Source organism: Scyliorhinus torazame, chromosome 11, assembly GCF_047496885.1.
Source record: "Scyliorhinus torazame isolate Kashiwa2021f chromosome 11, sScyTor2.1, whole genome shotgun sequence".
NCBI classification, from domain to species: Eukaryota; Metazoa; Chordata; class Chondrichthyes; order Carcharhiniformes; family Scyliorhinidae; genus Scyliorhinus; species Scyliorhinus torazame.
Window position 1 is genome coordinate 228,854,978 of NC_092717.1, and position 16,104 is coordinate 228,871,081.

Here is a 16,104-nt window from a genome sequence, read left to right on the forward strand (position 1 = left end):
CTAGTCACCACAATCTGGCGCCTGTTCGGGTACACAGAGGAAGAATTCAGAATATCCAATTCACCTAACAGCACGTCTTTTGGGACTTGTGGGAGGAAACCGGAGCACCCGGAGGAAACCCACGCAGACACAGGGAAAACGTGCAGACTCCGCACAGTGACCCAAGTCAGGAATCGAACCTGGGACCCTGGAGCTGTGAAGCAACAGTGCTAACCACTGTCCTACCGTGCTGCCTCCTAGAGGTGTATATTCAAGATTATTGGTTTGATACCTAGAATCAGTGGTGTAAACTCTTTTTAACTATATCCTCAGCCAGTAACTTGAGGACAGCAGTAGGAATCTGAATATATTTTGTGGCTTATTTTAGGACTGTCTTTGCACTGGTTTCCAGGTAACTGGTGTATACGGCTGCATTCAGGAATACGTGTGTTGCTCAATAAATTTCATATGCAGCTCTATGGTTAATTAATCAGCACAGTTTGTTCTTTAAAGTGCTGTGCAGAATTGTTCTGTTTAAAATCTGCCATGTCCTACCCTATTATGTACATAAAATTATTCCCAGTATTGGTACATTCTGATCACTGAATGCCTGCCCTGTGCAATTTGTGAAATACTTCTCGAAAATAGAAATGGGTGGACAAAATTCAGAGCACCTAAAATAAAAAGAGGGGACTGATGGAAGCCTTTTAAGGTGATATCAGCAATTGATAGGGTAACAGTGGAAAATATGTTTCCACCTGTAGAGAGACCAGAACTAGAAGCCGTGAGTATAAAATGATCACGAATAAATCGAACAGAGAATTCAGGAGAAACTTATTTACCCCAGGGAGCAATGTGGAGCTTGCAGCCATAAGGAGTTGTTGAGGCAAATAGCATGAATGTATTTGAAGGGAAGCTGGATAAATATATGAGGGGGGGGAAGGTCTCGGAGAATATATTGATGAAGTTCGATGAGGAAGGGTGGGGAGGATGCTGTAGTGAATCATGAACACCAGCGTGGATCTTATTGGATTGAATGGGCTGTCCGTAAATGTTATGTAATTTCAGCCTCATTGCACAATAGCTATGCTGGTATTACATATTTAACTTCACATGTATTTGATTAGCTTATATAGAGCAGTTTAAGCAGATGGGAATGCAATTGGCATATAACAATTCAATAAACAAGGAACCTGTACCTAACCTTCCACCTGCTAAAACTATGGTTAGTAGACCAAACATTGAAAGGCCTTGATAAAGCGTACAGGAATTAACTCCTTGAACCATGCACCCAGTAAGGTTGTTTTATATTAGAAACTGGATATACATTTTTTTAATTAAATTTGAATCCTGCATCTGCAAAAATATGATAGTGACCCTCCGCTCCCCGACATCATACCCTAATCTTCACTTGGAGAATATAGGATGGTAACGAGCACTGGTGAGTAGTAAAAAAATGTTATCCATTCACGGGATGGGACGAGACCAGCGTTTGTTGCCCGTTGCTAATTGCCCTTGGAAGGTGGTGATGAGCTACCTTCTTGAACCGCTGCAGTCCATGTGGTGTAGGTACGTCCACGGTGCTGTTAGGCAGGGAGTTCCCAGGATTTTGACCAGCAACAGTGAAGGAACGGTGATATATTCCCAAATCAGGATGGTGTGTGGCTTGCAGGGGAACTTCCAGGTGGCGGTGTTCCTAGGTATCTGCTGCCCTTGTCCTTCTAAGTGGTAGAGGTCATAGGTTTGGAAGAGTGAGACCTCATGCTATAGGAAGAGTTGTTTCCGGTAACAATAGCGCCTTTCAGTTGAGCATTTCCTCTAATGCTGCGGAAAGGAGTTGCGTGTTTCCTTGGCTGACATTTACCCTTGATGGGCAAGTTGAGTTGCAGGCATAAACTAAGGTTGCACAGCAGCACTACACAGATTGTGAGGAAAACAACATATTGTATGCCACTTAACATTGGTCTTATACTTATAACAAGAACTGATTTCACAAGTAACTACTGGTCAATAATTTCAAACCACTCTGTAACACATGGTGCACAGATGTTCCCTTATCTGGGTAAATAAACGATAGGTATTAATAAGAATGGATGTTTGTAAATTGATGATCTTGTTCATTGTTTTTAATTTTTTGCATCATAAAAGCACAAAAAAGATCGATATGTAGTAAATGTGTCCAGAATGGAACCTCGTGCTCTCAGTATATTTTTAAAAATAGCTGAAATGGAAGTACTTTGAAGTAATTCATTAATTTGGCCCAGATTTATGCTGCCAGCTCGGATGTGCAGAGTTGGGTAATTCCTACCTCCGTGAATCCGCCCTGGAGAAAAGAGGCCCATAAATGGGGATGTTTCATTCCAGGGGGCAGGCTGGATTAGAAGTGGGGCCCACCACCCTCCGAGATAGTGCGGAGGATGTTGGACATGGAGGCATGCTGGAATTAGGGCATGTACAGGAAAGTTTGATAAATACAAAAGGGAGAAGGGGCTAGAATGATGTGTCAACGAGCTCACTGAGAAAGGCTCATGTGGAGCATAACTACCGGCATGGATCAGTTCAGCCAAATGGACTATGTTCTGATCAGTACATTTTCTATCATTCTAATTATTATCAAATTACTTCATTGCACTGCTTGAATATTTTACAAATATACACTGAGTAGTTCTGAAAGACAGGGAAGGTTTATGCCAGCACGTTTGTGCAGAGAGAGGGAGAGCCTTTCTATCTGACTGAAAATTCAGACCTTAGTGAAGCTACAAATATGTTTTTAAAATGTGAGACAATGAAAGATGATCATGGCAATTAATGCAGGTTAAAGCATCTGATGTACACGATTTGGAAATCAAGGTCTAACCAGTCAGGACTTTAAGCTTGGTTTTACAAAATTAGAGAATCAACCTAGCGTGAAGCCCCTCCCCGACTTGTGATACTGAAGAATGTATTGCTCTTTTCTAATTTCGTTTTACACAAATTCATTTCCAGTGGTGTCGACACATTCAGTCTGTGATTAAGTGGCAGGGATGCTAGGCTAATGGTTTGCAACAGTATTGAATCAGTTAGTGAACAGTAACTTCACACTGCCAGCTACACATCCATCCTGTGTACAGTTTTCACTCCATATTGTTCACCCAGTTTTTTCTAAGCTGCATTTGTTACTGGAGCTAATAGATTCTGGGCGCAATTTAACAGCCACGCTGCAGCCAAAAAGCAGCTCGCCGTGGCGCATGGAAGCCGGGAGACGTCACTCCCAGGATTTACCCAACTCGCAACGCCTCAGCCAGACATTGGTTAGAATGTGGAAATAGTTATAACAAGGAATTTTTAAGTGTTACAATCCCAGACCAGACCCCAGCATTGGCTAGAATACTGGACTGAACCCCCAATATTTTAGTTTATTTTGTAAGATTGTGCGGAAAGAATACTTCGCATCCAGGAGTGATTGCACTAAGAAATAGGGATTTGGTATTTTAAAACAAAACTTTATAATTAACACTATTAAATTCTTTAACATCACACCCAAAGACAGCTTACAATTATCCCTAAAACAGTACGACTCAATAAAGTAAATACCATACCCTTCATTATATCTCTAGTCCCAATTAAACAACAAGAAAGAAAAAAACATACAGCTCTCAATCCATCCTACATCCCAAGGCACAGAGTAATAAATACATGCTTTCCATAACAGATTTAGATCCTGTTCGAACCCCTGCAGACTCTGGCTGGATGTCTTCAAAAAGCTGTTTCAACTGGTTTGTTTCAGCTTCCGCCTCAAACCTCAGACAAGTCTGCACTGCTTTAAATACTATTAATCTTTTTTTTTTTTAACTATCCTACTGTGAGAGCAAAAGACCTTACTTGTGGTCTAAAGGGTTAGCCAGATCAGAACTCAACTCGGAAAGCTCTCTCAAAAGTTCTGAATACCTTCACTATACCCAGCAATGACATCATCTCCCCAAGCTACAAACAAATTAACTTGCATGGCTGAAAATACATTAATTTCCCCCAGGGACTTCCCCCTAGTCAAACAACAGTGCATTAGCTCTGCCTCTGAAAAGCTTTCTGGTATTGCAAAACAAGATTATTTTAAAAACATGACTACTGCAGTTAAGCACACACTAACACAGGCTTAAATGTTTATCATCCACTATATATCTAAAATCTTGCATTTGTTACCTAAGTCAAATACATGGAACTTGTGTTGCTACACCTTCCCTCGCCATTTTTTCATCATATAATCTGGAACACTGGGTGCCAGGGCGTAGCACTATAGGAGAATTCACAGGCTACACAAAGCCTGACTGGCTATAGTGTAAACAGTCCTCCTGCGATCTTCAAAGGGGAATTAGGGCATGTACAGGAAAGTTTGATCAATACAAAAGGGAGAAGGGGCTGGAATGATGTGTCAACAAGCTCACTGAGAAAGGCTCATGTGGAGCATAACTACCGGCATGGATCAGTTCAGCCAAATGGACTATGTTCTGATCAGTACATTTTCTATCATTCTAATTATTATCAAATTACTTCAATGCACTGCTTGAATATTTTACAAATATACACTGAGTAGTTCTGGATTGGGACATGTTGGGATAAAGACAGTAAACGTTAAAACAAATGTTTGGTTAGTTCAAACAATTTTGAACACCGTAAATTACAGAATCCCAAATGGCCGATATGCAGATACTCACAGGTGGACCATCAGCCCTTCCATATGTGTATCTTTTATGCTTTTAATCTGCTAGTAAGTGGTAGTTTGAGAACATTATTTGCAGTGTCTGTCTAGATTCTGGGATTTCTGCAGTCAGCAAGATTTACTGCTTGGTGACTCTTGTACAACAGCTTTCCTGTAAGGCAGTGATACTCCAAGTACAATATCTGAATATGTAGCTTTAACTTGCAATTTGTTTTACACACTTAGCTAAAGCGACGTTAACTCACATTTCTTTCTATTTAAATATTATTGTAGTTGTCACTTCAGGAATGTGTATTGTACAAAAGCATAAACATCACTGGGGAATAAGAGAAGCCAAAAATATTTGCCCCGATCTTCTCGGGAGTGGGGGAAACTGCTGGCCAGTGGATACGTGTTATGCTGGATTCTGTGTCAGTTTCTCGGCCTTGCATTAAGTGTCGGGCGATGTCAGGTTGTAGGTTTATTTTGTCAGGGGTTCCTGTCGTCATGCGTTCCAAGTTTGTTTCAAGTGACTGCCTCAAAATGTTGAATCATATCTACCTGAAATTTAAAAATGTGATTCAGGAGTCATTTAATTGCTGCCAACTCTTTTTTTAAACAACATTTTATTAAGGCATTTATGATTTTATAACAACAAATACAAATGTAAACATGACTCAGTAAATACCCCCCCAACCAACAACCATATCCAGCCAACAAGGCTTATACATACAATTCCTCGGTCCCTCCTCCTCTCGCTGATCCCACCTATGCTAAACTAAACTATCTCCCCCTAACCCCCATCCTATTGTATCTGCTATCAGTTTAGTTTTCCCCAAAGAAGTCGATAATGGTGCCACCTCCGGACGAACCCTAACATTGATCCTCGTGGGGCGAACTTGATTTTTTTTAAGCCTGAGAAACCCAGCCATGTCACTAACCCATGCCCCCGAGTCCCTCCACGCTAATAGGATCCGTCTCTGGACTACCAAGGAGGCAAAGGCCAAAACGTCAGCCCCTTTCGCCCCCTGGACTCCCGGGTCTTCCGACACTCCAAAAATCGCCACCTCATGACTCAGTGCCACCCTTGTCTTTATGGACGTGGACATGACATCCGCAAATCCCTACCAGAATCCCCTGAGCTTCGGGCCTGCCCAAAACATGTGGACATGATTTACGGGCTCCCCCGCACACCGCCGACACCTGTCCTCTACTCCTTGGACAAACCTACTCATCAGGGCCACCGTCATGTGTGCCCGGTGGACCACCTTAAATTGTAACAGGCTGAGCCTGGCACATGATGAGAACTCTAAGTAAAGTTATCAGTGGTTGTGACTTGAGAGCAGTTGCTCCCAACTGACCAGAAAGGCAGCCTTAAAAACCCAGATTTTACCTGCGAATTTGGTTCCATGATCCTTGGGGAACAGCAAAGGAGGATTGTGGTCAATCATACTGTCAGACTGTGGCAATATATGTTCAGGGCAGTACGGTAGCACAAGTGGATTGCACTGTGGCTTCACAGCGCCAGGGTCTCAGGTTCGATTCCCCGCTGGGTTACTGTCTGTGCTTAGTCTGCACGTTCTCCCCATGTCTGCGTGGGGGTTTCCTCTGGGTGCTCCGGTTTCCTTCCACAGTCCAAAGACGTGCAGGTTAGGTGGATTGGCCATGATAAATTGCCCTTAGTGACCAAAAAGGTTAGGAGGGGTTATTGGGTTATGGGGATAGGGTAGAAGTGAGGGCTTAAGTGGGTCGGTGCAGACGCGATGGGCCGAATGGCCTCCTTCTGCACGAAATGTTCTATAGAACATAGAACATACAGTGCAGAGGGAGGCCATTCCACCCATCGAGTCTGCACTGACCCACTTAAGCTCTATCCCCGTAACCCAATAACCCCTCTGAACCTTTTTTGGTCACTAAGGGCAATTGATCATGGCCAATCCACCTAACCTGCAATTCTTTGGGCTGTGGGAGGAAACCGGAGCACCTGGAGGAAACCCACGCAGGCACGGGGAGAACGTGCAGACTCCGCACAGACAGTGACCCAGCAGGGAATCGAACCTGGGACCCTAGCGCTGTGAAGCCACAGTGCTAATCACTTGTGCTACCATGCTGCCCAGTTCATGTATTAATATTAAAGCAAATTAATATGTCCTTGTTCACATTATGCCACTTACCAAATTCTGCATCGTAATTATATATTGAGGATTGTGAGGACCTTTCTGTTCAATGCAGTTAGAATCATATTGTGTGGAAGGAGGCTGTTCGGGCGTCTATGCCCAAGTCAGCCCTCTGGAAGAGCTGCCAATCATTTCCACTTCACCCTCCTCTTTCCTCTTAGCCTTGCAATTTTTCCTTTTTTTTTTTAAGTGTTTTTATTGGGTGGTGTACATGGTATAAATACAAATATGCACACACAAAAACAATGGATGAAAAAGCAAGTAATGGGAAAGGTTTTTTCCCCCCTTTTCTGCTGCAGAACGAATAGAGTGGAGGTGTAGACCTTGGGTAGGGTGCTCTTTCCAAGAGCCGGTGCAGACTCGATGGCCCAAATGGCCTCCTTCTGCACTGTAAATTCTATGATTCTATGAAAACAGGGTGGGGGGACATCTGGGTGGAGCCCCTAGTGCTATTTACATTTTTGTTAGTTTTTTATTGCTATTCAGTTGCGTAAACTTCGGCCATGGGTCATTTCTTCTTTCCGTTCTTTTTTCCTATTTTCGCCATGCTGTGTTTGTTGTGGCCATTGTCCTCCCCTGTGCTTTCCCCACCGTTTGTGTTTCCTTCTCTTTTCTCCCTTCTGGTTCTCCTGTTGTTTCATACACCCCCCCCCCCCCCCCCCACCACCACCCCCCAGGCCATCCCGCTCACTCACCCCCTCCCCTCCAATAAATCGCTCAACTTGCTGGTCGCTCATTCTTCCCCCCCCCCCCCCCCAACATCACTCCCTCACCCATTTGCTCGTCCTCTCACGCATCCACACCCATCCACCTACATACAAGACTAGTCTTACCTGAATACTGCCACTAGTGACATTAAAAGGGAGCATGTCCTCTCTTTCCTTCTAATCTCCTGTGCCCTATGGACCGAGCCTCGAGAGGCTGCACTGATCCATTTCTGCTTCAGCCAAAATCAGAAGTCCATGCTGAAAATGAGCAGTGCTACCAGGTCACTGAAAACATTGCCACTGACTGGAAGATCTGGGCCGGTGTGTTGATAAAGATTTGTCTCAGATAACTTTTTTAAATGATATGTTCCTATAACTGGTTTTGAATTGATGTTAATTTTAATTACACGGGGTTTTTTATAATCTTTATTGTCACAAGTAGGCTTACATTAACACTGCACTGAAGTTACTGCGAAAAGCCCCTAGTCGCCACAATCTGGCACCTGTTCGGGTACACAGAGGAAGAATTCAGAATATCCAATTCACCTAACAGCACGTCTTTCAGGACTTGTGGGAGGAAACCGGAGCACCCGGAGGAAACCCAAGCAGACACAGGGAAAACGTGCAGACTCCGCACACCCACCTCCTCTTCTTCCCTGCTACCCCGCAATTTTTTGTTTTAACGTATTTATCCAGCTCCTTTTTGCAAATGACTGTTGAATCTGCTTCCGTCACCCTTGCAGTTGAACATTCCAGTACATTGCAGCTCAGTTTGTAAGACCCCTCTGGGTCTTTTGTTAATTATCTTAACTTTGTGCCCTCCTGTCAGTCGAAACAGTTTCTCCTAATCAGAACTCCACCCACTTCCTCAGTATCTATATCTGGAGGAAGAAGTGCACACAATAATTTGGCACAGGTTTATACCAGGTAATCTTACTGGATCACTAAACAGTGAGCCTTGCTGGAATCATACAGGTGACTAAATCAGGTGAAGAGTAAACCGGATACAGCAGTGAAAAGCATTCTGGTCAAAGAATTAGCAGAGCTTAAGGCAGGAGTTGGACAGGGAGCGGGACACATGAAAAATCAAAAGTTTTTCCAATGTTAGCTAGTTTAAACTTCCTGTGTTGGGTTTTAGCACCAGCAGATGCCATGCGGAAGCTGGCCAGATTTTATTTCTGTTGTGAATTGTTCCAAGAGGATTGTAGTTATTGGTGGGGATGGTTTTGTCCATCTTTTCAGTTGTTATGTCCTTTAGCATTCAAACGTGCTACATCATCAAAGTAATCTTCCCTCTTTTCCATTCCTCTCCCTGAGTTCAGATGCTACAGTTACTTGGTGACTGGCTGTAGTATAAACTACTTTTTGGGAGTCAGTTAGCTCAGTTGACTGCATGGCTGTTTTGTGATACGGAGCGCCACCAGCAGCGCGGGTTCAATTCCCGTACCGGCTGAGGTTATCCATGAAGTTATCCTGAGGTTATCCTTCTCAACCTTGCCCCTCGCCTGAGGCATGGTCTCTGAGGATGGTCCTCTGGGACTATGGCAACTTTTATTTCATTTCAGACTACTTTTACATCATTTGTGCTCCCTTAGCTTCCTTGCATTATTTTATGCTTTTATTCAGAAAGCTTTCTTGAACCTCACGAGCAGACTATTTTCATTTCTCAGGTGTCATTTTGCAGTGCATTTTAAGCCAGCTCTTTCATACGTGGCGATCTGCAAGATCTGAATAGCTACAAAGTGCAACATAATGATTCATTCCTCATGTCAGGAGGTGGGATGTCAGCGCATGCCAAGAAGCACAGACAGCACGTTTAATCTTCATTGCATATTTTTCTGTACTTCATAACATGATTATTTTTAAGGATTTTATATTCCTAAAGCTTGTGCTGTCAATATAGTGTTAGCCATCGAGTTGAATAATGTTGTAATGATGGAGAAAAATATATACCTAAAGAAGACTTAGCTCACAAAAGTGGAAGCGTCAAAGTTTAAGGTCTTTAAACAGTGCTTTTTTAAAAAGAAAATAACATTTTATCATTCCTGATTTTTCTGTAAAACATTAAGCAAACCCAGTTCCCTTTCCCGTGTCCCTCAGGCTCTAACTGTTCGGGCTTTCCTCCATCAGTTTGTCAATTACCATCTTCTTCAGCACTTGAGAGAAAACGGGGAATAAAAAGCACACCATGAGGCCAGTCGCCTTAGAATCCTCCCCTTTTCCCTTTTGAACATCTGCTAAAGATTCTTTCACAGAACCGCCTACCCTTTTATGGGATGATATCCTCCCAGGGACTTAAGTGCAAGAACTGTCTTGGGAATGAGGTCACCTTTAGCTTCTATGTTCCTCCCGGCCCCAATGTATTTAAGAAAGAGACTAAAGAAAGCAGCTTGAAATTGCAGCCTTGAGAAAACCTTGGAATTTCTAACTGTTGCACTTGTCCTTGTTTTTTTTTGTTATATCAGCTGCCTAATCTGCCCTGTATTTCATTTATCATTGGCAAGGGAACTCAGTAACTCTATCAATATTTCTCAAAAGAAATTATTTAGCAAATATGGCTTTCCCATAAACTGCATTCAGTTACAATGAAGTTATTTTGTGTGAGATGTCACTGGGCACAATTTATCTATCTGCCTACGTAGCTACATCTATCTATGTAGCTACCTATCTATTCAAGACGGGACGGGACGGTAGATCCTGCGAGAGACCTCTTCCGAGATTTCCGGCGGTCATTACGCCGCGTGAGCTGTAATGAGATCTCACGAGACATCGCAATCTAGATCTGCCCACAATGGGTGGGATCCAGACTTACATGGATAAGTGAGCTTAACTGCTGAATTAACTGTGCCGACACACCAGATCTAACAGGCCCTCGGAATCTACCGGCCTTGTTGAGGAGATCCCTGCTGGGCACTGATTAGCACTGGTCCCCACAAACCAGGACCAGGCAGAATGGGACGTGGAGGGAGGGGGAAGGGGGGGAGGAAGGAGGGGGGGTCCCCTCCAGGCGATCAGAGAAATCTGGGCAGGGTGCCAAGCTGATGGTGCCAGGTGGCATTTTGCTCATGCTGAGGGTCAGCCCCAAGGATGCCCCACCCATATGAGATGGGGTACGGGGAAGCTCGAGGACCCCCAAACAGGTGAGTTGGGGCTTTGGGGCGGGGGGTGTCCAGCGGTTGCATCAGGGGGCCGAGATGACCCCCCGATCTCTTCCTGCATTTGCGAGTGGAGCCCCTCAGTACAGGAAATGCAACTGATTGCAGCCTCAGGCCCGAAGTGTCGTTCAATGGAGGGGTCTCTCCCACCAAGAAGTCCAGGACTTCTTTTTGTTCAATTGCGCCTACTGCCTCTTCAACACTTGGTATCAAGACCGTGAATTTATTTTTAAATAAAATGTGGGGAATACTATTCTTCAAACAAGAGAAGATCCTTTAACTGCTTTGTTAAACAAGTTTAGAATGAATTGCATTTGTGTAGCACCTTTCACAATCTCAGGACATCCTAAAATAGTTTACAGCCAATGAAATACTGTCGTCTTGGTTACAATGTGGGTACTGAAACCTGCTCAGGAAAACATAGAATAGAATCATTGAATGTTTACAGTGCAGAAGGAGGCCATTGAGCCTAAAATGTCCATTCTAGCTCTCTCAAATAGTCCCACGGCCCAACCTTTTTCCTGAAGCCCTGATTTTGTTTCCTGCTTTCAGGTGCTTATCCAGTTCCCTTTGAAAGACACACCTGGATCAGCCTCCATCACACTCTTAGGCAGTTTGTTCCAGATCCTAACCACTTGCTGTATACAAAGGGTTTTCCTCGAGTCACCATTGGTTCTTCTGCCGCTGGTTTTAAACCCGTGTACCCTGGCTCTCAACCACAGCATGAACAATTTCTGCCTATCTACTCGGTTTAGATTATAACACCCCTATCAAAATCTCATCTCAACCTTCTCAAATGAGAACAGCCCTTTATTCTCCAATCTACCTTTGTAGCTGAAGTCCCTCAGCCCTGAAACCATTCACCTAAATCTTTTCTGCCCTCTCCGTAAAGCCTTCACACTTTTCCCAGAAATGCCCAGAATCGGGCATATGGCTCCAGTTGAGACTGAACGAATGAATCATAAAGGTTCGTCATAATCACCTTGATTTTACACACCCCGCCACTGTTTATAAAACCCAAGATGCCGTCAGTCTTTTTTTTTGAAAGTTTCACGGGGCATTCAGTTGGGTTATTTTCTCGGCAGCCCTACCGGTTCCATCACCATCATGGCTATTCCCAATTTTTGGCTCTTATTCAAGATTTGACCAGATTGCAGCTGGATACCATTGAGATGGAGGTAGTGACGTGTGAGGTGGCTGTACATTTCTACAGACGCAGAACTTTTTATTTCAAGAATATGTTGATGGTTGCTGCTGTGGTTAAAATTTGTGCGCATCTTTTTTTGGGTGGTTTTGATTGGCTGCTGCGGACAGGAGTGAAATCTGAGACTTGTTTTCAAACCATTGTTAATGCTGATTTTGCAGTTAATAAGGGCAATTCATCCAAATGGCTGATTAAACATTATTCTTAAATAGCACTTTTGCACCCCGCCACAGCTTCCATAAAGGTCATGTTCTCTAGGTTTGAACCATGTACCGACCTTGAGCACTAACAGTGTAAGTCCTGCCCCAATCACTGTACCAGATGCCAAACAGTTGATCTCACCAAGTCGCTACCTCTGATGCTGTGCACCTGATTTGGAGATAGTTTGTTTTAAAATGTGATTGTTCCATTTTGATAAACTGTACTGGATGTATCCAAAATGCGCACACAGGAAAGTGAATTTGATATGTAGAGTGGATTGGAAGGGTAGATGGATGGATGGATGATGCACTGGGGTCGAAGGCTACATGGCATTCAATATTCTGGCACACCTGAGTTTCTAGTTTCCTCAGTAAGCGGATGTTTTCATTGTGCAGTTGATTTTGACCAACGGATGACGCAATAGGGAATTGACTATTTAGAATGGTGTTGCATTGTTGTAAAGAGCAGGCTGCGGAGAAAGATGACAGCTGGCCACATAGTGTATGTAGAGAGTAGAATGCTGCACTTTTCCATCAGGATACCTTGCAGCAACTGCAAGAGTCGAGCACAAGTTAGTAAGTGCAAAAAGTATAACATTTCTCACTCTGGTTCAAATTTTAAAAAGACATGCACGCTGATTTTCATTTAGAGAATACAATGCCCCTATTGCTTTTTGGGCTCCCCCGGGTCCTTATTACACATGATGGCGGTCCCGAGCTTTACCCCCACCCAGGAGGAATGTTTCAGATTCTGCTCCACAGTGACCTAGTTATCCATCATAAATAACACAGAGCCCTGTAATTTTATAGTGCTGCTATAAGTAAATCAGAACAAAATGGCCAGGCACATATCTGGAGCACAATAAATCATTGTGGAATTTTTGTATATCGAGTTGTTGGCTTTAATGGACTGGCAGTTGGCCATGTGTTCCAGAGCATATCCTTGTGTTGCAGCACTCGCACTCATGAAATGGCAATTCCTGGCGGACGGGAATAGTGTGTTAAAACTGGCCGCTGATTTGGGATGTTACTCTCACCCTGCATTAGACTTGGGGTTTTACAGAAATATGAATTTATATCCATGCTATTCCTGTCCTTTTTTGAATTTAATTCTTCTTTATTGATTCTGATCACCCAATAATTATTGAACCACACCGGTGCAATCATTTGACATCAGCTTTTGTGGGACAAGTTGGCTTCATAAGAAATCGACAGGTAGACTGATTAGTTTGTTGGCCCTGGTTTTAATAAGTGTTTATTTTTGTAGTCATGCTCCAATCAGTCTGGTAACTCTCCCAGAGTCAGATTTTATGTGGGAACGAATAGAAGTTTTGGTCGACCACTCCTGGGAGTTAGACACTCCACTCACCTCTGGGGCCAAAGCCCACCTAAGCCGAGGAGGTTAAAAGTCTCCTGTGTCTGGTCTGCACAAAAGGTCTATCTGGGCAGTCTCAGTTCAGTTCTTTCATGGTTACAGATCCACGATAATAAATGTTTAAAACTCTCTTAATTTGACGCTCTTCGGTATTAAATTGGCAGCAACCTCACTCAGATTGAATGTTGTGGGAAGTGGAAAATATAATATATCATGTTGGTGCAGCAGATGCTCTTCTGAGACTCATCGTTCGGGCCAGAGCAGATGGAAATTGTGTGTCTGACAAGGATCGACATTGATGGTAGCTGCCTGGAGTTTGATATGTGCAATATTCACAAAAATAAATTGTTGAGAGTGGGGATTGGCTGGGGCAAGGAAGCTTATTTGAAGAAAGTTGCTGTTTGCAGTGAATTGAGCAGCCCACATTTCAATTCATAGTAAAGTTCCCAGATGGCATAAGCGTTGAGCTTTACCTATTTTCACTTTGTTCTTTCAGTGTGTAACGATACTCTGGACTGCGTTTCAATTGTTTTTTAATAAATTTAGAATACCCAATTCATTTTTTCCAATTAAGGGGCAATCTGACGTGGCCAATCCACCTAGCCTGCGCATCTTTTGGGTTGTGGAGGCGAAACCCACGCAGACACGAGGAGAATGTGCAAACTCCACACGGACAGTGACCGGGGGCCAGGATCGAACCTGGGACCTTGGTGCCGTGAGGCAGCAGTGCTAACAACTGTGCCGCCTGACTGCGTATCAATTTTGATGAAAATTCCAAGCTCTCAGTTTTGTGGTAGAGAAGGAAAGTGGGTCACTGTTTTATCCTTTTTAGGTACTGTTTCACTTGCTTGCTCCAGGACACTTCGCCACTTGTTTTGGGATTGTGGGAATCTAATGACAATTCGTCGGAGCTAGATTTAACCACCATTCTCGTGGTAGCACTGCCATTTTTTAACTAATATCTACAAGTCCTCATCCAGTCTTCACTGGACAACACGGCTCACTGAAAAGTATTGTTTTTAACTTCACCTAGTGACTTGTATTTTTACTTTAACATGAGGCAGCGTGTTCTTTTTAGGATTTAAGTGAAGTGTATTAAATTTTCATACTCTGCCCATTGGCATTGTGGAAAGTACCCAGCAGTGCATGGCTGGTTTTGCTCAGTGGGCTAGACTGCTGGTTTGTGATGCAGAACAAGGCCTGGACCGCGGGTTCAATTCCCATACCAGCTTACCCGAACAGGCGCCGGAATGTGGCGACTAGGGGCTTTTCACAGTAACAGGGGCTGGTTTAGCACAGGGCTAAAGAGCTGGCTTTTAAAGCAGATCAAGGCAGGCCAGCAGCACGGTTCAATTCCCATACCAGCCTCCCCGAACAGGCGCCGGAATGTGGCGACTAGGGGCTTTTCACAGTAACTTCATTTGAAGCCTACTTGTGACAATTGGCGATTTTCATTTCATTTTTTCATTTCATAGATTCTGCTATTCCAGATTTGTGTCAGGAGAGCCATATAAAGCCATGTTTTTAATGCTGACGTTTGTTTTGTTTTGATTGTGGGAGAAAGGTATCCATCCATGAGCTAGATGGTATCCCTCCACCTACGCCTGTGCTCACTGACTCACTGCGTAAGCTCCCTGTCTGACAAGGACTCTATTTTAAAAGTCTCATCTTTGTTTTCCAATGCTTCCAATTACCTCACCCTTTCTTATCTCTGTAACAGCCCTACAACCCTCCAAAGGTTTTGGTCATTTGTCCCAATATCACCTTCTGGGCAGCACGGTAGCATTGTGGATAGCACAATTCCTTCATAGCTCCAGGGTCCCAGGTTCGATTCCGGCTTGGGTCACTGTCTGTGCGGAGTCTGCACATCCTCCCCGTGTGTGCGTGGGTTTCCTCCGGGTGCTCCGGTTTCCTCCCACAGTCCAAAGATGTGCAGGTTAGGTGGGTTGGCCGTGATAAATTGCCCTTAGTGTCCAAAATTGCCCTTCGTGTTGGGTGGGGTTACTGGGTTATGGGGATAGGGTGGAGGTGTTGACCTTGGGTAGGGTGCTCTTTCCAAGAGCCGGTGCAGACTCGATGGGCCGAATGGCCTCCTTCTGCACTGTAAATTCTATGATAATCTATGTCACTGGGTGTCAGATTCTGTTAGATAATTCTCCTGTGAAGCACTTCGAGACATTTCCTACATTAAAGGAGAGTATATAGACACAAGCTGCAGTTGTAATAACTCTGTCAACCTGACCTTTTGTGGTTTAAAGAGGGGCCGAGAATGCAGATTGAAGCTATGATCGTCTCATTGGAAATCCAGCATTATGATTGTGACTTCCTCTCCGACGGTCTGACTTTGTGCCAAAATCTCTCCATAGTGTGCCGCACTTGCGAGCGATAAAGCATACCCCATGATCTTTGAAAGACAATTAAAAACATGTGTGGCTGGAAATATTTTTGGAAGTTGTTCCAAATATAGTTTGATGATGCTGGCAAGAGGAGCTTGGGGATATTTCAGATTGCTGAAACTCAATAATTGCTAAAATTACAAAAATCGCTATTGGTTTGACACGAAGTTGCCAACCATAGTAACCAGTTTTCTGGTATTCCATAATTACTCCCTTATTGGGGGGTGTGACCCTCT